The sequence below is a fragment of the Ambystoma mexicanum genome, chromosome 7p (assembly GCF_040938575.1).
Source record: "Ambystoma mexicanum isolate Mex_15411 chromosome 7p, UKY_AmexF1_1, whole genome shotgun sequence".
Classification (NCBI taxonomy): Eukaryota; Metazoa; Chordata; class Amphibia; order Caudata; family Ambystomatidae; genus Ambystoma; species Ambystoma mexicanum.
The window spans coordinates 370,297,633-370,323,339 of record NC_090939.1 but is presented as its reverse complement, the minus strand read 5'-3'; positions in this window follow the sequence as shown (position 1 = coordinate 370,323,339).

The following is a 25,707-nucleotide window of genomic DNA, read 5'->3' as shown; positions in this document are numbered from 1 at the left end:
TCCTTCAACGTGATGCGTAGTGCAGAGATGACTGTCTGGACTGGCCTGCCTAGTCTTGTCTGCTGGACCCGAAGAAGTATTTTCCTGCAAGTGGAGACAGGGATTAACCACCTGTGGGTTTTAGTGATGGCCTCCCAACTGTTCTCGCTCTCCCCCACTAATCACCTCCGATATCCCCTTAGTAATCTCACCTTATGTTCGTAAAAGATGAGCTCTCCATCCTGCGTGCCTTGCAGGGGTGCGTAGATACCAGTTACTTCACTGGTTTGAAGGTGTTGGGAGAGTTCCGGTAAGTATTGACTTTGAAGTCCCTGGCGGGATTGGTAAGTATCAAGTTCAAAGAGTTCAATGTGCCCGATGTTCACTCTTGTCCCCTTCCTTCCTTAAGTTGCAACTGAGTTTGTGAGAAGAAGGTCTCATAGCTGCTGCTTGCGTTCAGGTAAGAGTCTGTGTTACCCAACGCTGTCCGGTAACTATTGCATGCGTTAACGTGTTGTTTTTCTCCCTCTTTACAGATGCGGCATATGAAAATGTGGAGAGTTATGGAATAATACCGCCGGTGGTAAGTCTATGGCGGTAAGAGGTTGTATTTGTTGATTCCCTTGGCTCACCTTTTTTTTCTTGTGTCCCCTAAGTGCCAGATTACGGCGAAGAAATGATGGAGACAGTGCCAGATCGAAAGATGCTGTGAGAACCGGTGAGTATGGCGCCGTGTTGGAGCTGGTGAAGCGATGCGTGCAGGACTGATGTACTTTCCAGGGTCGGAGATGAAATGGTTCCGGAATTAGGTGAGGAATTTGAAATAAGTTAGTTTTCTAACCTTGTCCTTTTCTTCTTCTTTATTCTAGGAGCTCCGGATTCGAGGTGGGCGTGGCAGAAGACTGGATGCTGGCTGCAGGCATGCGGGCGTGGCAGAAGACTGGATGCTGGCTGCAGGCACGGTGAGCGTCACGCTGCTGGATGCAGAATAACGCGAAGCATGTGCTGCTGTTCGGGTGTGGTTTAAATAGCCTCCAAAGTAGTTCCAGGTAAGAAGTTCCCTAGAGCCACGCCCGAGTAAAAAATAGTCCCTGTAACAAAATAGTCCCATCCAGGCCTCATGTAGGCTTGGACTCTTTTCCAGCATGGTCTGAATCAGGTAAGTAAAGTCTATGAGCCTGGCACCTATGGTGCCAGGACTGATTTCTATGATGAGCCTGGCGCCTAAGGCGCCAGGACTGAACCCAGATAGCCTCTAGCTGGGGCTGCTGAGGTTTAAACAAATGTCTGGATGCCTGCTCCCGGAGCTGAGGGCCTTGGTCCTGATGCCCGGGGGTAGGCATCATGATATACACATGTTTGAACGGACTCACATGCAGCACTGTCTGGGACATGTACATAGGCATCTGTACAAGAGGCATGTCAGACATGAGGTAAAGGTGCACACTCCAACCACACATTAACATGCACATGCACCATGGTGTAAGAGAACACATGGACACTTACCAGTCGACTCCAGACAGAGCTCCAAATCCTGGACCTGGATGTACAGCGCTGGATAGAACCTCTCCAGGACCCGATAGTTGTTGTTGGTCAACCGTCCCCGGCGTCTCACTTGGTCCTCGCCAGCCTGGAGGAAGCGATGGGTCCTGGCCTTGAAGTCCTCCCAGCGCTTGTGGACATGTGTGTCATTGCAGGGTGCCACCCCCTTCGCGTTGATGGCACCCATGATGTCCACCCAGATCCTCCTCCGTTCTTCCTTGCCGGCTTGCGATGGTCAATGGAAGAGGGCATCATAATGCCCCAGGACTTGCTCCACCAGGATGCCAACTTCCCTGGCTGAGAAGCTGACAGCCCTCTGCCTCACTGCCGGGGGGTTGCTGCTTGCCTCATGTGATGTTGGTCCCGAGCACTCAGGATCCCGGGGCAGCATTGTCATCTGCTGTACTCACCAGCCAGGGTCAGGGTGCCGTCGTCCCTGTCTCCAAAGGGGAGGGACATGTTGTGAAAGTTGTCAACACCAGCACCAGGGGTCATAGGGCAGCATCGACATCTGCTATCCAGACCAGCCACGGCCATGAGAGTGCGGTGGCAGCTGCAGCTACCACCACCCAGGCTCAGGGTCAGCCAGCCAGGACTGTGGTGTTCCAGGCACAGGTCCCCAGAGACCCATGCGAAAATGTCTTTTGTCAGTAAGGGCAAGAGACATGCAGTGCAGGTTACTGGCACCAGCACCGAGGTACAGATACCTGCCAGGAGAGCTACTGTCATGCCATCAGTGGCTGATATCACAGCACAGTCCACTGGTACTCCCGCCCCTACTGACCCAAGTGGCCCAAGAAGCAAAAGCGTGCAGGAGCGGACAGGGCTCAAACCCCAAGCATGGCACAGCAGACCAACACGTTGAGGAAGAGGAGCTTCTGTGATGGGGAACTGGATATCCTTGTGGATTATGTCTTGGAAAACTAACATGACATGCTTGTACACGCAGGGAGCACACATAAGCCTGCTCAGCGTATGGCCCACTGGCAGCGTGTCACAGATCGTACAAACGCCTTGAGCTATGAGAGGCGCACACCGCGTGAGGTGATGAAGCGTTGGAATGACATCCGACACAGACCCAAAGACAAGCTGAATTCCACCTACGCCACTACTCTGGTGACTGAAGGTGGGCCAGCGCAAGAGGGCGATCAACTCACTCCACATGAAGTGATTTTCAGTGATATGATCGATGTGGAGCAGGTCCAAGGTGAGGGAGACTGCCAAATTATTAGGATATGTCCAGTGAGTGGTGATGCATGTGTGTCAGGGACATGTGCGTGTCGCTTGGATGTAGTGTGATGATTATCTGCCAGATGTGCCTATATGTACCTGAGTGGCAGGGGTGAGCCATGTGAATGTGGAGTGATCCGTGCTTGTTGTTGTGCTGACTGCATACGAACGATGTGCTGCACAATGTGACAGTCCTCATCACCACACCAGGTCACTGATTGCATGTCACTCCCTGTCAAGCCTCTCTTGGGCCTCTTCCTGCTCCAACCTGAGATGGCGGATGGCTTGTGATGAGCTTGCACTCCACAATCGCATTCTCTCATCACTACTGTGACGTCTCAGGGAGGTCACCCTGCCGGCTGCACTTCCTCTGAGGTTCACTCACTTTCCACTCCTTCCACCTGCAGATCACTGTCTGCAGAGTACGGTTAATTCCTATGGTGAACTACTACAAAGGCTTCTTGCGGGTCTATGTGCTTCTACTCTCTTCCCTCTGCAAGTAACCCCCGACTGCACTGTGGTGGTAGTCCTGTTCTCCTGGGGATAGGTATCTCACTAGGAATATGATGCTGTCACTGCATCACAGTACCTACGTATGTGGATTTCAAATCCCTGTGCATTGTCCACATGGCCATATTGTTCCTGGTGCCACTGTTCGTTGATCTCTATCATAGACATTTGATTCCTTCTCATGGTATTTAATCATCCCTTTCCTACTCCCTCAGCCTCAGTACCTACTCATTGGCAATTGTTTTGTGGTTCATGCCTATCTTCATCTGGGTCCTCCCCCTGGCCCAGCCTTCCTACCACGATGGAACTAGCGGTATGCCTTCTCTGGGGCTATAGGCACTTGTGTTGCTTCCTCATGTTTTGTGCTTTCTCGCCTCATCTCCCTTGCTAGCGCCTGGGTTGACTGCAGGGAAGAACTTGTCACCTGCCAAGACTCTGATCTGCAACACTGTCCTCTGAGCCAACGTTTGTACACATGCAGTGTCTCCTGGACATCTCCCGCACTTGGGGGGTCTTTTTTGTATCCCTATGACCCACTACCAACACTTGACACCTGATGTGTGCACATACCCTTCCACTGGCTTCATCACGCAAAATTACAGTGCAGGTTATGTAGTTATGTCCTTATTTTCACACGTCCACATGTGATGCACTGCCCCCTCCCAAATCCAACCCAAAATGTCCACTTATGCATGGCACTTCACTTGTGTGCTGTCAATGTGACCTGGGAGCATGGCATCAGTGTACCTGGCTTCACTCTATTCAGCCACCATAGCTTCATCGTACATTGTGACAAATTTGTGTTTCTGACTAGTGATTTCCATATCCTGTCAGGTCACAGCCATTGGACATGGGTCTTGGACAGCACTCATCTAGTTGCATCTCATGGTGTTTGTCATTTTAGGTATGGCCGTGCTACATGGCATCTGTGTATTTGCACCAGGGATGTTGGTGACTCCACTTTACAGGTCAAGTGCTTGGGCGTGATGCAGGTGCTAGGCACCATGCACTACATGCATTTGCGTGGCCTTTAACACACTTCTGTGGCTGCTTTCATGATACACTCTCCTTCAATTGAGATTACGTACATGCATGAGCATGTGCATTGACTGTGTGTGCAGATTGATGTGTTGTGTGACAACATTGTGATGTCTGTGTGCATGGCTGATGGTATTTACAGGTGTCTTCATGTATTTTTCTGTCCATGTGCAGGTGATGAGTCACTCGATGCAGAGGAGGAGGTGGAGGAGGTACAGGAGACTGAAACGGAAGACCCCTTACAGGGCCAGTCGGTGTTGGAACGTTCATCTGTGGTGGTTACAGGTACAGGGTCACACTCCACAACATTGACTCCTAATCCTGGCATGGTGGTCAAGGGAGGGATAGAGTCCTGCAGCCACAGACAGCGGCAGCACATCAAGGGTCACGTTTCCATGATTGAAGCAGACGTGGGGTCCGTCTGCCAACGTGGTGGAATGTGGCAGCAGGCAATACTGTGTGGGAGCAGGCCATGTATTCTGTTGTACAACAACAGGGGGCTTCCTATGAGGTGTTGACTCAGGGCATGGAAAGGGTGGCCAATTCCATTATCCCCCCGGACAGACAGGTTGAGCTCCAGCAGCAGGCGTTGCGGTCCACATGCTGCTCACAGAAGCTCCACATGGTAGGCAGCAACAGGTGCTGATGGGCAGAACTGAGTGCTCTGCGTGCATCCATGGCTGCAGAGAGTCTGGCCCACAGAGCTGCCCTGAGGGAGGAGAATAGGTCCCTCCGAATTAAACTGGCTGCACTAGAGGCAGCCCGCAGTAGATGGTCAGAACAGCACATGCAACAGTTGACACACACCATCTCAGAGGAACTGCATGCAAGCCGTGCAGTGTTGCAAGCAGAACTGCGTGCATCCCGTGAGGTGTTGCATGTAGACCTCAGAGCCATTATGTTGGTGATGCGAACATCTCAGTCCCGCATGGCTGCTGCCATGGAGGACCAGGCCAGGGCCTTGCGTGGTGAACCTCCCTTACCACCTGCACCTTCTAATGCTACACCAGAGGTTGGCGACAGCAGAGACGGCTCTCCCCATCCATGCTAGCCGTGCGGATCATGAACCCATGGAGAGTATATATTTTTATTCAACATCCACCCATGTGGTAGTTGAGGTGCACCCTGCCCATCCACCCTCCTGGGTGGCCCTCACCCCCCTGCCCCCTGGCCCACCATGGGCATTTTTGAATTTTGTATAATTTTTTGTCTATTGTGCATTTATGTAGCAATGTGTTGCTTTGTGTGGCATCCGAGGGCATCCACTGTAGGTTCCAGCTGGGCCCATACAGGCTTGTCTTGTGTTTGTGTTTGTGGCTTGGTGTCTGGGCACATATGCAACTCCTGCTTCTCCTTTCCATGGGATTGCAAGAAATGCAGCGTGTAAGGGGCACTGGGTTTCCATGATATATGTGGGCAGTCTGAAGTCCAAGCTGTGTATACGCCCCAAATGTGATTCATGATTGTTTGGCCTGTGCATGGTTGACATCCCTTTTTTTTAACATTGTGGACCATTAAGTTTTTATTGTGATTTCTCAGGTATTCGCTTGCCTGTCTCCATTGTTGGTGGCCTTCATGCTGTTTGAACTTCCATGACCACTTTAGTTGGCGGAGCCACACTGACAATGGCAGTGTACCATGGGACACGTTGAGGCAACTGTCATATTCTGATTGCTCGCTATCAGACAGGATCACTGTTAGCTCCTGTGTTTGTGGTATGTTCTGTGGGCCAATTGATGTTCCAGGGTACATTGTTCTTTTGATTTGAGAGAGTGAGTGTTATGTGGTGGCCATTTATTTTTTCCATTTTCACATTGCATGACATGGCATGGTGCAGGCAAGGAGGTGACATGGGGATTTTGAGGGTTTATGTGACATACCGCCATATGGATGTGTACTTTTGCATAGTGTTAGTGGCATACAGCATCTTCCGTGTGTGCCTTTTGTGCACGCCAGTTTGAGTAGGTTTGAGTTGTGAGGGATGCACACAATGTAGCACTTCCAAGGACTCATTCTCAGGGTGTTAAGGTTGGGACAGATGATTGTCCCTTTGTCATCATCGACTGTGACCTGGAATGTGCCAGGCCTGTGTGCACTCCGCAGGGGTTGGTTTTTAGGTGAAAAATTGTGCCACAAACTGGGTACGGGCAGCCTCGCCACATGCCCTTTCCCCTCTCATGCGCAGCCACCGTGCTTGTGGTTGGGGATGTGGGGGCACCACCATGTCCACTGGTACGCCACACTGTGTTGCAATGTTGTGCAGGACACATGCTGCCACAATGATCCTGCCCACTACTGGTGGTGCATATAGTAGCTCGCCACCAGAGTGGTTGAGGGAGCAGAAGCGTGACTTGAGCACTCTGAATGTGCGCTCCACTAAGGCCTGAGTTGCAATGTGGGCTGCGTTATATCTTACCTGGGGTGGCGTGATGGGGCTCCATATTGGCGTCATCATGTAGGTGCTCAGAGGGCAGGCACTGTTCCCTGTGGAGGTGACAAGGTTTGTCAGTGGTGCGTTTTGGTCTGTGTAAGACATGCATGCATTTGCAGGGCCATTTGTACTCACCAATGAGCCATGCGTTACCATGCCTCCCAGCTTCCAGGGCTGGGTGTAGGGGTGACACACTGAATATGAATCTCTCATGGGTGAACCCAGGATAGTTGGTATACACAGAGGTTATGATTACCTTGGCATCACATACGACCTGCACGTTGATGGAATGCCAGTGCTTGTGATTGCCATAGATGTGCGCTGTGGCCCTAGGTGGACGTAGGGCAACATGTGTGCAATCAATGGCACCAATCAATTTTGGGAATAGCGCCACCCCATAAAAATCCTGGACCACGGTGTGCCTTTCTGCGAGTGTTCTGGGCATGTATATGTGCCTGCGGACTGAGGGGCGAGCAGTCATGATTGCCAACACCAGGTGTAGGTATCATAACTGCGTGGCCTGTGAGATGTCCCCGACAATGGCAATTGTCCACCAAAATGACCCAGGGGCCAAAAAATGCAGGACATTGAGCACCTTTTCCAAGGGGCTCAGTGCTTGGGAGCACAGGGTGGGTGACGTGAGGTCATCTTCCCACTCCGTTACCAGGTCGAATATGATATGAGGTGGAAACCTATACCTGGCATAGACCTGGTCATCTGGCATCCCAAAAAGGCTGGTCCTGGGTAAATAAATGCGTGCCCTGGCTATCCTCCTCCTCTTGCGGTGTCCCACGATCACTGCTGTGAAAAATGGCACATTCATTGTAGCTGTAAACGTGCGTTTGTCTTCGCACGGCCTATTTATGCATTGTTTTTGGTGCATGGTGACGCATACGCCTGCCGTCGCGTGGCAGATGTGTTTCCGGATTAGCGCGTGTTTTTCCTCGTGCCGGTCAGCCCTGTTCGATTCATGAATACGCATTGTTAGCACGCGTTTCGGCGTTGCAAGCATTTTACTGCGGTACTTCCCACATAACGGCCGCATTTTCGCTTGGTGTTCCCCATTCCACTTGTTCCGCCCCCTTTTTGGGTGAGTGCGCAAGCCGGTGTGCACCTTCGCTGGGCGTCTCACGCAAGGCGTTTGTGCTATCACAGTGACGTGCTCGGGCCAAGCGGTTTCACTGCATGTCTCAGGTAAGCCACGCGCAATGTGTTCCATGAATCGGCAATTTTATTCCAATAATCGGGCCCATAATGACCTGGCTGTAACAGGCTAGAAACGAGCTTGATAAGCTCTAAAAACTACCGAACCCTAAAACAAATAGAATTATAGATTAGGCCTTTCTTATCTCACCCTTCACATTCCAGAGAACGTTTCTCATGTAACTTAACCTTAGCCAGACAATGTTAAAGCACACTTCAACGTGCATGAAAATGCATGCTGGCCAGATAATTCAGCCTGTCCCCAAAGAATACACACATTTTGTTTTAAATTGTTGCAATTTACTCCCATTAAATAAAAATACACAGTGCCAGATTCTAGAACCTAAACTTTTTTTTAAATGTTGGTTTTCACAACAACCACCTCTTTTAAAAATATTAACAAGCACTACACCAACATGTGTGTTGTTTGCCAAAGAAAGCCCAAATTCATTCTGGCATGGCCTCCGAAAAAACGAATATATTTTGTTTATATTGCTCATTAAATAATAAATTGCTGGGCCAAAAACACTTAGAATTGTTTTTATTGCTTTTCCATTTCCAGAAAACACGTTAGCACCTTGAAAACACCTTCGCAGCACTAGAAATACAGTTCTTTAAAATTAAAGACTGCATAAATATTTCACACTTTTAAGTACAGGTTGACGGATCATAAAAACAGCTATTTGAAAACGATTTCACACATCTGTACAAGCCTGCATGAAATAAATAATATTTAACTCACTTTTTCAAAAACAAAAGACAGGTTCTTCCGGCACTTGGAGTACACCATGTCTTCACTAGCTTCATAGATACCAGCACTGTCTGTGCTGTGTGTGTGTGAAACCTCTGCAGAAACAGCAGGGCTAACCCACTGTATTTTTTAAAAAGACACTTTTAGCTAGCAAGCATATACAGAATTTGTCACTCTGTATAACTATATTTTACACGCTCAAGAGCAAAAGCGTACAACCTTTTATCTCCGTTTTCAATGGTTTCATGTTTGCTTATGGGTCTAGAGCTGTGTTTTTGTGAACACTGTGTTTTTTTTAAATGACAGAATCCCAATGCCACATTCTTTTGCATGTATAGGCCTGTGTTTTGTAGCTCTGATATTAGACCTGCAATTTTCATTTGAAAAACCCTTCTTTTCTTTCTATCAACTATAATGATAATAAACTGTTACACACATAGTTGCGCTTTGCCTGGCTATATTTTCAAGTGTTTGATGTCTACTTCATAAACAAGCATGTCTGGGCATGTCTGCCCCGGATCAACCTAATATAAAAACATTTGTATTGGCAGTAAAATACCCCAAACCCTCCAAAGCCTTTCCTTTACATTATAAAATGAAAACAGAGTGCCCTAAAACACATTAAATCTATATACCATCATGCCATCAGGCTTTAAAAGGCCAGATACCACTTTATATTACATATCTAATAAAATGATGACATCACCCAGCTTTATATTTGTTAGGACTCACCGTCGGAACTCAGTACGACAGGAGCACTGGTTGCAGAACCCTGAGAGTCGCTGAAGAATTCTTCCCACAATTTTAACCTTTTGCTGTGTAAAAGTGACAGACAGAAGGATCAAATAGTTGGAAGAGGAGACACACACACCTGATGATGCCAAGTGGGAACAATAGAGAGAAAACCAAGGTCAATACCGAAGGTATAGGACTATGACCACAAGTATCAAGATGTTAGAGCCTCACCAACCTGATTAATAACAGTGCTGACTTCACAGTAGGGCGGTGGAGATATCCTCAATGGGAACTGAAGAATACCTATTCAAGCAAGCACAAAAATAACAAAACAAGGCAATGGAAGAATCTGTGCGAAAGTTATCATAAAGTACCATATATCTGGGAGGAGAATGGTTCTTACCATTAGATGTATTGCAGTATGTCTATGATCCCAGGTCCAAAGTTCCAAGGCCTGTCCTGACGGCACGAGGACGCCTGAGAGTCTTCCAGTAGGTCCCAATGTCCACAACCTGACCTGATAGCACAAGGACGCCTGAGAGTCTTTCCAATGGGTCCCAGTGCCTACAGCCTAACCCGACGGCATGAAGACGCCTAGCAATGTCTCCAGTCTTGGCTTTTCCTGAGGTTGATGTCGGGTAGAAGAATCCTTGTGGAAGGGTAGGTGCCAGACAAAGCACGTAGATGGAGATGGGAGCAGGCAAAAGCAATCCGATGAGAGAAATGGGGTCTGGAAACGTACGAGCAAATGCAGGACAGAATCACTAGGCAAAGGCATTCCGTTATGCAGAAGAAGGTTTGGCAACGTGCAAGCAAATACAGGACAGAAGCGCTAAGCAAAAGCAGTCCGTTATGTAAATAAAGGTTGAGCAGCTGCAGGGCGTAGGTGAAATCGCTGGGCAAAAGGGAATACGATAATCGGATAAAGACGTCCTGGTAACGGGAAGATCCTCAGAAAGGAAACGGCAAGGGCAGGGGGCTAGACAGAGGTAGGAAATCAAGAGGCAGGGTCGAGGCAAAAGATAAGAACGGTCCAAGGCACGAAGAACCAGGAAACAACAGGAACGAAGACGTGAGTCCACACACTTCAATCAGAAGCGATGTGCAGCAGTCTGGGGGCTGGCTTTATTCTCATCGTGTCACGTGTCGGCTGAACGACAGCGTGCCTGCACCAGAAGCGTCTTCCTCGTTGCTAGGGCAACCGGTAACGAGCGAGGAAAGGCGCTCTACGCTGTAGTTTTGAATGGGGTCTAACATGCGAAATGCGAGACACCAAGGATTTATGTTTTGATAACAAGCATGCCAGCATGTTGCTTTTGAAAGGAATTATGTCCCCAGATTACGTACGAGGGCAATTCCTAACAGCATCCTCCCCTGATGTGACATCCAATCCCCTGGAGGCATGGAAGTGTGCCAGAAGGCGTGCGGCATGGATGTTCTCCAGGGGCTCCCAGGTGCGATCTTCCGGGCCATAAACCAACCAGTCAATAAGATACATACGGACCCCCCTCTGCACACGGGTGTCCAGTATGGCCTTGACTTCATACTCTTCTGAACCATGCGCCATTATGGAAGACTGAGCTGTGTGCCAGAACGAAAAGGCTTGATTAAAGATTCATGGAATACAGGGTGTATTTTCTAAGATGCAGGTTAAGACAACCGGGCAACCAAGGGATTGATTACATGAGTGATCTCGTAAGGGCCAACAAAACGACAACAGAGCTCATCTACCCGGAATCCGCAGATGCTTGGTTGATAGCCACACCATCATTCCCATTTAATAAAAAGGTGCCCGCAAACAGTGTGCATCTGCAAAGGTTTTGGCACTGTTTTTAGCTTCCCGGAGACGGAATTCTATGGTTTTATGTACATTGGTCATTTCTATCACACAATCGGTAGCAGCTGGATTGTTCGATAATGCCACCGGGTCGAGGGGCAAGGCATATGGGTGTTGTCCATAGAGAGCAAAGAATGGAGAGGTGTTTGTCGAGGTATGAGTTATTGTAAGCAAACTCAGCTGCTACTAGTACGGACAAGCAAGTCTCCTGATGTTGGAGTATCAAACAGTGCAGATATTGTTCTAAAGTGGCATTGAGCCTCTCGGTTTGACCGTCTGTTTGAGGATAGTAAGCACTAGAAAAACGGTCTTCAATGCCAAAAGAACCCGTTAACGAACGGCAAAAATGTGACGTGAACTGTGTGCCACAATCAGATACGATGATGGAAGGAAGACCAAAGTAGCAAAATACATTCTTCATAAACAGATCCATTAACACTGGTACAGATGGTAACCCACGACAAGGTACAAATACAGCCATTTTCATGAAATAATCCACAACTACCCAGATTGTGTTATATTCGTGTGCCAAGGGCAACTCGACTATGAAGTCCATTGATACCATGGTCCACGGACGTTGTGGTACCGGTAATGGCTGGAGTAACCCCATTGGTTTGCTAGGTGTGGTTTTGCACTTAGCACAGATTGCACATAATTCTATGTAGTTTTGTACATCTCGTCACATAGTAGGCCACCAACACCATCTCTGTAAGAGATCTAAGGTCTTCCTCGTGCCGGGATGTGCTGAAAACGTAATATCATGACACCATTGTCAGGCTCTTTGACGGGTTTTATCATTGGGAAGAAATAGACGTCCTTGGATGTAAGGCATTGAGTTCACTATATTTAAATTGTACTCATGGATTTCACTGGGTTGGGTTAGAACCCACTCATTTAGAGAAGCTTTCAAGGACGGTTGTGGTGTGCATCCACAAACCACTTGTGTGGGTAAGAGAAGGGAAGTGGACTTCTTTTCACCCTGGTCTGGATCATGCATACGTGAGAGTGCATCGGCCTTGAAGTGGAGACGACCTGGTCAGTAGGTAATCAGAAAGTCAAACATTGAAAAGAATTCATGCCATCTAGCATGTCTCAAGGTGGAACATTTGACGGACTTCATGGCAAGTAAATTCCTATGGTGCGTGAAGACCTGGATTGGATGAGAAGCCCCTAGTAAATGGTGTCGCCACTCTTTGAAGGCGTCATGGATAGCCAGGAGTTCATGTTCAGTGGTGGTATAGTTATGCTCATATGGTGTGAGCTTCGGAGAAAAGAAGGCTACCAGGTGCTTGTGATGCTAGAAATGCATCAGAGGGACAGGGCCTCTGTATCCTTGTCCGTTACTGTTTTTTATCGTGTTTTCCACGCAGGAGTTCATGTGGGACTCCTGGCGGTGCAGCTCTCTCCTTTGGTTTTGGTGAATGGACCCATGCGATACCCTTATGGCACCCATGAGTAGGGGTAAAACCCTGTGCCCCTAGTGTATGTTTTTGGGCACCTGTGTGTGGCCCACAGAGCCGGGTATGGGCTGGTGGCATCTACGTTCTGAATTGACTGGTGCCCTGAGCGTCCTCCATTTTGGGATGCCCAGGCCCCGTCATTGGAATCGGTAGATTCCTGATGGCGACAAGATGGCCCCCATGGCCTCTTGCCTTCCATCACCTGTTACCTTGATCTTCCTGAAGTTCCGGGAAGCCCTGACTCTGTCCCTTCCCCCTGACTGGCTGTTGGGTGGAAGTTCCATATATGGTAGTGTGAGGAAGTGCTGACCACACTGGCTGGAGCCTTCCCAACGACCGTATGTTGTGGGTATGCCTGTGGGTGGGACCTGGTGAATGGAGTGTGTGACAAATACGCATTCTGTGTTGTGGATGTTTAGTATCTGGTGTTTGACACAATGGGCATCCTTACGAGTTGGGCGCAAAGGGATTACCGGCACTAGTAAGGACACCAGTGCCGGTGCGCCCTATTCCGAGTTCCCTTAGTGGGTCCCTTCCTTAACGCCTGGTCTGACCAGGTGTTAAGGGCGGGACCCGTTAAGGGACTTTAGAGCTAATAACAGTACCGCACATTGTGGTACCGTTATTAGCTACTTCCCCATTCCCATTGAGCCCTATGGTGGCTGAAATGGGAATGGGGAATGCACTATGCACCTGATTGGCTGCCTGCCTGCATGAATGCCCTTCTGACCGATTGGTTGCCTGAGTGTGACCCAGCAGAATGAATGGGAGACAAACTAGTATATCTGGGGGCCTCTCACTGCTAGAAATCGTCTTCAGAAGCTGAAGAGTAACTGGAGTGAAACTGAATCTTGACCTTGAAGCCATGCTGGAAGAGAAGAATTGCTGTTGCCCTTCTTCATCAATCAGAAAGCTGCTGTGTCTCCAAGGACTGACCCAAAGAGGACCTGGTAAGGCACCCTCTTCCCGAGCTACGAGGGACCATCGTGCACCAGCTGATATTTGCCAAAGCTCCCTGATAGACAGACCTACGACAGGCTGTTGACCGGAGACGGGGACTGCCGCGGAATCCCAAAGAGAAGCACCCGGACTGTTGTCCATTACCGCCGACGACTGCCGTCGCCGACTGGAGCCACCATGCTCCTGTTTACCTAAGAACTTCATTTGATCCAAGGACGTTCTCGTCTGCACCTTTGACCACTTTTTCCCGCCGGAGAAAGTTGAGGCCGTTAACATGCTGAGGAACATCCACTGGTGGGTTTCCCACCACCCGACAACCACAGAGACACCGATGACTCGACACCCTTTCTGGGTCACAGTTCTTCAAACACTTTGCGGTCCAGAACTATTGTCACTAAGGTGCCCCGTACGCCTCTTCCTTGCAGGTTGTCTACACTCCATCGTCAACGAGCACCGCCAGGAACGAAGCTGCCACTTCACCGCCGTGGGTCACCCTTCCACTCGCCGGACGTTCAACGGCCCGTGGCTCCTGCCTTAAAGGTAGTGCGCTCAAGAAGGGCTGTCGATTTCCCGAAGAGGTACTCGACAACACCAGGTACTTTGGGGTTGCTGAACTATTGGAAAGACTCTTTTAAACAATATATGGACTGGGCTTGTGGTACATCTTTATTCTACAGGTTGCTCAGGTGGGGGATCTCCACACAGAACTGTGTCTAGTGGTAGGGGCCAGTATTCTGTCTATTGTTCTAACCAACTGCTTTCCTCTTATATCTATGGTTGGTTACTTTTATTCCTTGATCTGTGTGACATTTGACCAGAGTATAGTTGATGCACTTTAATGAGATCTGATAATAATTATGGTACCACTTTAGAACTGTATATATTTGCCATTATAGATTTTCTGAGCACAAAGTGAGTTATTGTGATAGTGTACATAACCTTGAATATTAATTATATAAAGACTTTGTTTTAACTAATACAGTGTGTGGACATTCCTTTGTGGGGTCTTGGGGACTACACTGTACTTAAGAACCAGCCTACATCACCTCCTGATAAGCTAGGCCTTGATTGCTCAACCACGTACCAATAATAGAGAATCTTGGCTGGGATCCTCTGTGCCTCTCCTCTACCATATAGAGAGCAGAAGTACAGACACCCCCCTCCAGTCTTTACACTGGTGGCAGCGGTGGGATGCTTATGGTTTTAAGAATCAGTGTATGACTGTGCCACTTACAAAATATCTGCATTTTGTTAAATTGAGGTTTAGTTGTGTACAAGATAACTGCATTACAAGCAATGGAATCTATTGCAAAAGATAAATTCACTAGGATGAGCTTAGAGGCTCTCCAGGAAGCTTGTGAAGCCAGGGAGTTAGACTTTGTGGATATGTTTTAGGCTGAGCTGATAGCTGCCCTGGTGGACTACCAGCCTGATGGTAAAACTCTTGAAGGGGGAGATGCAACCAATGAGGACGCTGCCTCGAGGGTTGTCGCTGAATATATTTCTGGGAATGCCACCATTCCTGCTGCCTCTGTTCCAAACCCCAGCAATTCCTTGGAGCTTGATTTATTAAAGAAATTGGCCTTTGAATACCGCAAGTTGGAAATAGATGCTGAGCTTGAGAAAGAGGAGTTGGCACAACAAGTGGAGCTCAAGAATAGGGATCTTGAACTCAAAGATAAGGTCCTTGAACTCAAGAACCGGGACACTGAATGTCAGCGAATCCAACTAGAGAAAGCTTGGGTCCGACTTCAGCTAAACCAGTTGAGAGTGTCAGGTCCCCAGCAACCAAGTTTATGAAAGATTTGGTTTGTGTGTATGTGGAGGGTTTTGATATCCTCCAATGGATTGAAACATTTGAAATGGCTTGTGCAATTCATGATGTTGATAAGAGAGATTGGGCTAAGGTTTTGTTAAGCAGAGTCCCTCAAACTGGATTTGACTGTATTCTGAAACTGAGTATGGAAGAAAGGGGTCAGTATGAGTGCATGAAGTCTGCTTTAATTGCCACGTTTGGCAAGACACCTACCCAATACCTTAACAGAGATTTTAAGAAATGGGAGCATGTTTCTTGGATTGACTGTGTGAGTGCTGCGCACATGAACATGATGGGGTGGATTGATGGTTACAAAGTGAAAACGTTTGTTGAATTGTCCCACCTTTTGTTTTTTGAGCAGTTTTCTAGGTTGGCTGACAAGTGGGTCTCCCACCTGGGTGTCTCCTAAGGACTCCAGTGGGAAGGACAAGGGCAAAGAAAAGGGGACCTCTCAGAAAGCTGAGGAGTCCCAGAAGCAATCACAGTCGGGTAAACCAAAACCTTCCTCTCCTAAGGCCCAAAAACCTAGTGGGGGTAAGTCTGTTGTGGGTGGGAGTAAGAGTAGTGGTTCGCCTGCTGCAAAGCATGGTGTCACGACCCTCGCCCAAAACCCCCTCTGGCAAACCCATTGGCCAGGTGGAGTCAGGACTCGGGCCTCTAGAGCCTGGCCTCCTCTTCAAAAGCCCTCATGGGGCCAGTCAGGGAGCCTATGGCACCAGGCTCATACACCATGAAAAACAATGGGCTTGGGAACTACTTTATTGTATTGTCAGCCAACATGGAGGCATCCACATAGCTTGGTTCCTAAGAACCAAGCTATGCGGTCTAGTGTTTTGGGTGTGGCAGCCTAGGGACTACTTTACCTGGACTATTTTGTTGGGGCTATTTAAACCACACCCGAGCAAGACAACACGCTTTGTGTTACTTTGCAGCTTGCAACGTGACACTCACCGTGTCCAGCTATTCCCTCGAACCTCGGAGAAGCAGAACCTGCAAGGAGACAAAAGGAACATCATTAGCAGCAGCATTTTACCTGCAGTCTTCATCTTTAAACACTTGCAGCTACTGAGAACAGCTCCTCGAATCTGCATGCCTCCCGGACAGAACGACCTGAAAGAGGAAGATAGAGGCAACATTAAAGAAATCAATAGGGACATTTACAAATTACGAACTGCTCAAAAAGTTTACCTGGCTGGTCCCCTCTTGGCTGGCACCACTCCGGTCATTCCACTCACGCTGAAGAACACCGCGACCTACAAGGAAGGAAAACACAGGTTAGCAAAAGCAAGACTTCACAGCACTGCGCATAGCGCTTACTTACCGCATCATAGCGCTCTTAATGCGCCATCATTTACCAGCGGGGCTCAACCAAGCCAGTTCACCGCGCTGAAGCTCTGCATACCTAAGGGAGAAAAAAGAGACATTTTAAACAAACAAAGGCATGCAGGATAGCAACAAAACTAAAGAACAGCAATAAGGCCTACCTGAACAATATCAAACGGGCCGGCGTCAGTGAAGTAACTGGACTGCACTCGCCCATGAAAGACAATGCGCCCCTGCAAAGAAGGCAGGACGGAGAGCACGCCTAATTCTACCACCAGGTGAGGAGATGGCGCCAGAGGGACTGAAATCATACGGGGGTAGAGGGAGAATACTTACCCCAGTCGGTCAGTCTTGAACGCAGTCCTCCTTTTTTTTCAGGCAGAACCTTCCCCGCAGACAACATTAGGGCAAGGCTGAGAAGCATACCAGCGAGTAACCCAGCTGTGTGGCGTCCCTCTGTATACCAGGTGAGCGTAACACAGAGTCCCAGTGTTTCCAGTACTGTACCCTGCACTCCCAGCACTTGTTGGGATTATGGGGATCTGGATCATGGAAGGCTTGACCCCAAGTGTAAGGGTAAGGCTCTTGGAGTCCAGGCTGTCAGCCTGACCTACCCCTACTCCATACCTGAGGTGGAGGCTACTGTCCTCCCCTCCTCTACTGGGATCACCTTTGGTGCTCCCATAGAGATTTCCTTAGTGTCCCTTGGGGCCTGGGACCAGTACGCAGAAGTATTGGTGACTATCCTCCAGAACACTCGTAGGTTTTTGAGAAGTGTCCTCTTGAATGGCCAGCCTTCTACTGGTTTGAGAGACACTGGGGCAAGCATGACAGTGGTGGACATGATGCTGCTCAAGCCAGAGGACTATGTAGGTGCTCCTCTGAGAACCACCAGGTTAGCTGGTGGGCCTCCCAAATTATCACCTGTAGCCTTAGTTAACCTTACGATTGGAGACAAGACAGCGAAGCGTCCGGCCCTGGTTCAGGACAACGTGCCTGCAAACATTTTGTTAGGAAACGATTTGGTTGTGTTGGGGATGATCACGAATGGTCTACCCATACCTGCTGTGGCGGTCACCCGATCACAGGTCGCCCAGGGTACGGCTGCGAGCCCGGTATCCTTGCCAAAGGGGAAACCCAAGGCACAAAGGAAATGGAAGAGTAAGAAGGTCACCTCTGTGGAGGGAGCCCCTGCTCTTGCTGCTGTTCCGACAGCACCCATTGGGATCCAGGCTCCGGACAGCTGGATCCAGTGGTGAAACCCGTCTCAACTCCTGTGGGAGAAGAGCCAGAAGACTTTCCTGTGGGAGAGGTACTCAACCCGGAGGACCACCCCGACCTTCAATGCTTGTTAGCGGAGGGCCGACCCTCCCGGACGGACTTCTGTAAGGGACAGAGAAAGTGCCAGTCTCTCGAGGGTCTGAGGAAACAGGCCCTGTCACAGGCACAAGGAGAAGTGCCTAGGACATTCTGGATTTATTGGGACGATGAGCTCCTTGTTAGTGAGCCCAAGAGGTTGGTGGTACCCCAGGTTTACAGGCCCTTCCTGCTGCAGTTGGCACATAAATTGCCCTTGGCTGGTCATCTTGGGACCAAGAAGATTAAGCAGAGGCTCTCGGCCCATTTCTACTGGCCCCGGATGAGAGTAGAAGTGGAGTCCCACTTGAAACAAAAGAGATGGCGTCCTACCACTTGCTTTTGGTCACTTTACATATACATTTTTGTAAAGGCTGGGTTATTCAGCATGCTTGGTATGACATAAGCCATTTCATTAAGCTAACTCTCAAACGTTGTCATGATCTCTGCTTCCAAAAGGTCAGGGTTTTCCCAACTCCCTTGGAAGCAGATCCATAACCCAGGTTCCGAGTGCCAACCAGTCCCAATTGGGACCTTTTGGACCCAGTCCTGGCGCCAGTGGCACCAGGCTCATAAATATGCCCAGTCCCAGCGCTGGAAGCGCCGGGCTCATAATGCTTGGGTGGACTTACCTGCAGCAGACCATGCTGCTTACTTGCCTGCCAGTTGAGTCTCTGATCCTCTTCTGTTTGGAACTACTTTTCCTGTTGGGTGGGGCAGGAGCCACTCCCTAGATTCAGAACACTGGAACTCTTCTGGAAAGCAGGAACTCTTTTCTTACCTAGGCGTGGCTGTGGAAGGAGACACCTAAGCACTACAGGAGGCTATTTAAACCACACCCGATGGATGAATCTTGCTTTGCGTTATTCTGCATCCTCAGCAGCAGAACGCTCATCGTGTCTTCTGCATCTAATCCTGGGCCTAAGGAAAAAGGCTTACCATTCTGAATCCAGTCTTCAGCAACACCTATAAAGACAAGAAAGAACAGGTTAGCATTACGGTCTTCAGTGACAGCTCTTCACTTACCTGGTACATCGGCTGTCACCAACGCCTCGCGCTGCATTCCGGCATCTGAAAGACAAAGGCTTACCTACTCTTCGTGCGCTCCGGAGGTCTTCACACTGCATTCCGGCATCTGAAAGACAAAAGCTTACCAACTCTTTGCACGCTCCGGAGGCCTTCGGCGCTGCATCCCGCATCTGAAAGACAAAACAAGGTGCGTTTAAAGACATTGGGGAACTTTAATACTCACGTGCCATTACTCCTTTCCACATCTAACCCAGTGGGTATTCCGGCACCCTGCAGCCGCCCCGAACTTGTACCTGCAAAATAAAAAGACAGTTAGAGCGCATCGTGAAGCAGGCAACAAGCGCTTACTTACGTGCTTCCAGGCGCTTCTATTCATCACACGGGCTCCATCTTCAACTCACTTCAGCCCGCCATCCGCCATCGCCGGAACCCTGTAAAACAAGAGACATCATTACTAAAGACTTTAAAGACATTAGAATTACTCGAAACTTACCGTTCGTGCAGTAAACGACGGACAGCAGTCCTCTGAAGTCAAGAGGCCTGCTCCCCTTATCCAGTGAAGAAACTGGTTACAGCACCCTGCCTCGAGGCAGATGGAGAGCACGGCGTTCACTTACCTAAGACATCTTACCCTTCGAGCCAGACATACAGTGCTAGAGGTCCAGCCCAAAGAGCCAGCCGTGTGTTACACATCACCTTTGAAGATACGGTATATGCCCAGTCAAGACCGGCGCCTCTACGGGAATCAGGTGAGCGTTACAGAACGCAAAGCCTACCACAAAACTCCCGTCCAGGCGCTATGGAAACCTCGGATACCGACCAGCTAGCCCAGTTACTTGGGGAACTAAGGGCAGAAGTGCATGCAGCCCGTCAGGAAACAAACTCTCTAAGAAGGGAACTGATTATTTCCAAGGAGCGAACAGATGACCTCGCTAGACAATTGCTACAGTCACAAGCCGGACAGACCCCGTTACCCGCATCTGGGGGAAATCTTCCTTCTACATCCTCTATGAATCCAGTGCAGATCAACCTACCTGGGAATGTACCTCTGGCTCCGCCCGAACGATTTTCTGGTGACCCAAAGAGGTTTGCAGTATTTATCAATCAGTGCCGGTTGCATTTCTTATGCCGGCCAGCAGCCTTTCCAACTGATCAAGCTAAAGTAGCTTTCGTGCTTTCGTACCTTAGTGGCAATGCGGCAGACTGGTCGATCCCTCTAGTAAATCAAGATGATCCGGTCCTCCATGATTTTCAAGCTTTTCAGCTCAGTATGGAAAAACTGTTCGCACGACATTCACAGGGGCAGGCCTTGGACAATGAGCTTCTTTCGTTGCGACAAGGTAATCAAGACCTTTTGGCTTACATTGCGTCTTTCAACAGACTGGTAGTGGAAACTCACTGGCCTGAGGACAAAAGGATTACGCTGTTTTATAGAGGTCTACACGGAGAGCTCAAAGATGTGTTAGCCCAAGTAGTGAATCCCCCACAAGATTGTTCAGACTATATAGACTTAGTCGTTCAAATAGATCACAGACTGCAGAACAGGAAGGCCGATCGTTCCAAGTTTGATGCTCGAGGATTTTCCAAACCGCCAACTCCTTCCAAAGGAGTAGACTCCGGGGAACCCATGCAAATAGGAGGTCTGAAAGGTCCTCTAACACAAAAGGAGCGGGAAAGGAGAAAACAGTTGCAATTATGCCTCTATTGCGGAAACTCAGGGCACTTTCTTCGAGACTGTCCGGTGAAACCTTCCAAGAAGGCAGTAGGAGCTGCAGTTACCAAAGTTACAAACTCTGAGCAGGGAAACGACCTCGCCCGACAAGAATAGAGGTCCTCTTGCTGAGCGTGAAAACCAGTTCCGTGACCTCGCATTTCGTGATACCTATGGTCCTCATTAGCCCTGATAATCCGGATCGATTACATGCAATTGAAGCTTACGTCGACAGCGGTGCCATCGGCAATTATGTGGATCATGAAATGGTTTTGAGGATGAATCTAACTCTTTGTCCCAAGGCTGTAAAGGACGTCATTACTACGGTGGATGGTACGGAGATAGCCTCCGGGCCAGTAACGCATACCACTCAAGAAGTGACGCTAGTAAGTCAAGATGGACACCATGAGAAGATCGTGTTCGATGTGATCAAGGCCCCTCAGTTTCAGATTATTCTAGGAATACCTTGGTTAGAGAAACACAATCCTCTGATCGATTGGCGAGCAAGAACGGTCCAGTTTCCAGAATGTGTCTCTACTTGTCACCCTCCACCTGGTGTTGCACTGGCAGCAATTTCTTCAGAGACTCCCCAGTTACCTCCCGAATACCTAGAATACCAAGATGTTTTCCGGAAGGATCAGGCTAACTCTCTACCTCCTCATAGGTCTTATGACTGCCAGATCGACCTGATACCTGGATCTACTCCTCCTTGTAGTAGAATTTATGCCCTCACCGAGCCTGAGAACCTTCACCTTCGACAATACCTGGATCAATACCTGGCAAATGGGTTTATTCGTCCCTCCAAGTCCCCTGCTTCTTCAGCTTTGTTCTTCGTTCCAAAAAAGGAAGGAGACCTTAGAACTTGTATAGATTATCGCTCCCTGAACCAGATCACCGTTAAGAATAGATATCCGTTACCTTTGATCCCTGAACTCCTGGACCAAGTCAGAAAAGCATGATATATACAAAGCTGGATCTTAGAGGAGCTTACCACTTGGTACGAGTAAAAGAGGGCGATGAATGGAAGACGGCCTTCCGCACCAAGTATGGGCTATTTGAATATCAGGTCATGCCCTTCGGACTTTGTAATGCCCCGGCCGCCTTTCAATATTTTATGAACGATGTCCTCAGAGAGCTCATAGATGTGTGTGTTGTTGTTTACATTGACGACATCCTCGTTTATTCTTCATCGGAATCTGAACATCGGAAACACGTGAAAATGGTCCTCGAAAGATTGCGTCAACACAAACTTTTCGCTAAGTTGGAAAAATGTGTTTTCAACGTGACTGAAGTTGAATTCTTGGGATTCATATTATCACCTGGCGGAGTGCGTATGGATTCAAAGAAGGTCGATGCAGTTCTCAAATGGCCATCACCATCCTCCGTAAAAGGTGTGCAAAGCATGTTAGGCTTCGCTAACTTTTACCGCAGGTTTATCCCCGAATTCTCTCGAATAGTCCAGCCCATCGCTGCCTTGTTAAAGAAAAACAAACGTTTTGAATGGTCTACCGAGGCGGAACAAGCTTTCCAGGATTTGAAGACTAAATTTATCTCTGCACCAATCTTAAAACACCCTCGCCCCGAACTCCCCTACATCGTGGAAACTGATGCTTCAAGCCTTGCCATGGGGGCAGTTCTATCACAAAAGGACCCGGTAACCAATCAGTTGCATCCCGTGGCATTTTGGTCCCGCAAATTCTCGCCTCCTGAAATCAATTACACGATTACTGACAAGGAACTTCTGGCTATCAAGTCTGCCTTTAAGGCTTGGCGGCATTATCTGCTGGGGGCCCGACACACCGTTACTGTGATTACGGATCACCGAAACCTGCAATATTTGAAAACCGCAAAAGCCCAATCCTCTAGACAACTCCGTTGGGCATTATTCTTTGCCGAGTTTGACTTCATAATTACCTATCGACCTGGTACAAAAAACGGTAAAGCTGATGCCCTTTCTCGGATGGGAGTGGAAGAACACTTGATCAACCCTAAACCTGTACCAATCATTCCCGAACAAAGAATTCTGGGTGTAATCGCCACAGAATCCATAGAGGAAGTTAAGGATAAAGCCAGGCAACTTGTAACTCCAGCAGACATACAGAATTGGCATCTGCAGGGAAAGGACTTTGCAGTAAAGGACAACTTATTGTATTTCCAAGAACGATTATACCTACCCAGCACAGATTTACAGAAAAAAGTAATCTCTTGTTATCACGATTCTTTAATGGAAGGACATCCCGGTATGGCCAAGACCTCAGAAAAGATCAAGCGCTACTTCTGGTGGCCGTCTTGGAAAAAAGATATCAGAGACTTTATAATGTCCTGTGGAGTATGTGCCCAAAACAAGAGTCAAAAGGAAAGACCAGCAGGCCTCTTACGCCCTATTGACATCCCACCTCGCCCTTGGCATACGCTTTCTATGGACCTCATCACCGATCTACCTCCATGCTCCGGATACAATACGATTCTAGTAATCGTGGACTTATTCTCTAAGATGGCGCATTTCATTCCGCTCAAAGGCTTGCCAATAGCAGCTACTCTGGCCCGAGAATTTCTCGAAAACATCGTCCGACTGCACGGTTTTCCTTCGGTTCTAATTTCGGATCGAGGTAGTCAATTTATTTCTCATTTTTGGCGAAGTTGCTGTCGGTCGGCTCAAATTGATGTGAGACTATCGACCAGTCACCACCCTCAGACCGACGGACAAACCGAGAGGACCAATCAAACTCTGGAACAGTATTTACGCTGCATGCTGCAACAAACTGAAAAAACTTGGAAAGACATCCTTTGGATAGCCGAATATGCCTACAATAACTCTGTCCATTCGGGAACTGGGAAAACCCCGTTTTTTCTTTTGTACGGCAGTCACCCTCGAACCTCGGAGTTGGATCCCCTCCAAGATCTTGAAACACCAGCAGTAGACTACCTGCATTCTACAATCACCCAAGCCTTTAAGGAAGCTGTTTCTCACCTTCAAAGGGCTAAAGAACAATACAAGAAAGGAGCAGATCAACATCGGAAGGAAGCCCCTCAATATCAAGTAGGGGATCAAGTCTGGTTATCCACCAAATATCTACCTCTAAAAGGGCCACGCACATTCAACCCAAGATACCTTGGTCCCTATTCCATCACTACCATAGTAAACCCAGTAGCGGTCAAGTTGGACTTGCCCCCGCACATGAAGATACATCCGGTCTTCCACGTCTCTCTATTAAAACCCGTGCAACCTCAAACCCGACTAACCAAATCTCCAAAACCTATCCTAGTTGATGGAGAACTCAAGTTTGAAGTCAAAAGCATTCTGCACTCCAAGATCTCCAAATCTAAACTATTCTACCTAATTGACTGGAAAGGCTACGGCCCCCAAGAGAGATCCTGGGAACCTGCTGAATATGTCCACGCTCCTCGCCTAATCAAAAGATTTCACCGAACATTTCCTGACAAGCCAAAACCCCCGGAGAAGCCCGGTTTGGGAGGGGCCTTGAGGGGGGGTACTGTCATGATCTCTGCTTCCAAAAGGTCAGGGTTTTCCCAACTCCCTTGGAAGCAGATCCATAACCCAGGTTCCGAGTGCCAACCAGTCCCAATTGGGACCTTTTGGACCCAGTCCTGGCGCCAGTGGCACCAGGCTCATAAATATGCCCAGTCCCAGCGCTGGAAGCGCCGGGCTCATAATGCTTGGGTGGACTTACCTGCAGCAGACCATGCTGCTTACTTGCCTGCCAGTTGAGTCTCTGATCCTCTTCTGTTTGGAACTACTTTTCCTGTTGGGTGGGGCAGGAGCCACTCCCTAGATTCAGAACACTGGAACTCTTCTGGAAAGCAGGAACTCTTTTCTTACCTAGGCGTGGCTGTGGAAGGAGACACCTAAGCACTACAGGAGGCTATTTAAACCACACCCGATGGATGAATCTTGCTTTGCGTTATTCTGCATCCTCAGCAGCAGAACGCTCATCGTGTCTTCTGCATCTAATCCTGGGCCTAAGGAAAAAGGCTTACCATTCTGAATCCAGTCTTCAGCAACACCTATAAAGACAAGAAAGAACAGGTTAGCATTACGGTCTTCAGTGACAGCTCTTCACTTACCTGGTACATCGGCTGTCACCAACGCCTCGCGCTGCATTCCGGCATCTGAAAGACAAAGGCTTACCTACTCTTCGTGCGCTCCGGAGGTCTTCACACTGCATTCCGGCATCTGAAAGACAAAAGCTTACCAACTCTTTGCACGCTCCGGAGGCCTTCGGCGCTGCATCCCGCATCTGAAAGACAAAACAAGGTGCGTTTAAAGACATTGGGGAACTTTAATACTCACGTGCCATTACTCCTTTCCACATCTAACCCAGTGGGTATTCCGGCACCCTGCAGCCGCCCCGAACTTGTACCTGCAAAATAAAAAGACAGTTAGAGCGCATCGTGAAGCAGGCAACAAGCGCTTACTTACGTGCTTCCAGGCGCTTCTATTCATCACACGGGCTCCATCTTCAACTCACTTCAGCCCGCCATCCGCCATCGCCGGAACCCTGTAAAACAAGAGACATCATTACTAAAGACTTTAAAGACATTAGAATTACTCGAAACTTACCGTTCGTGCAGTAAACGACGGACAGCAGTCCTCTGAAGTCAAGAGGCCTGCTCCCCTTATCCAGTGAAGAAACTGGTTACAGCACCCTGCCTCGAGGCAGATGGAGAGCACGGCGTTCACTTACCTAAGACATCTTACCCTTCGAGCCAGACATACAGTGCTAGAGGTCCAGCCCAAAGAGCCAGCCGTGTGTTACACATCACCTTTGAAGATA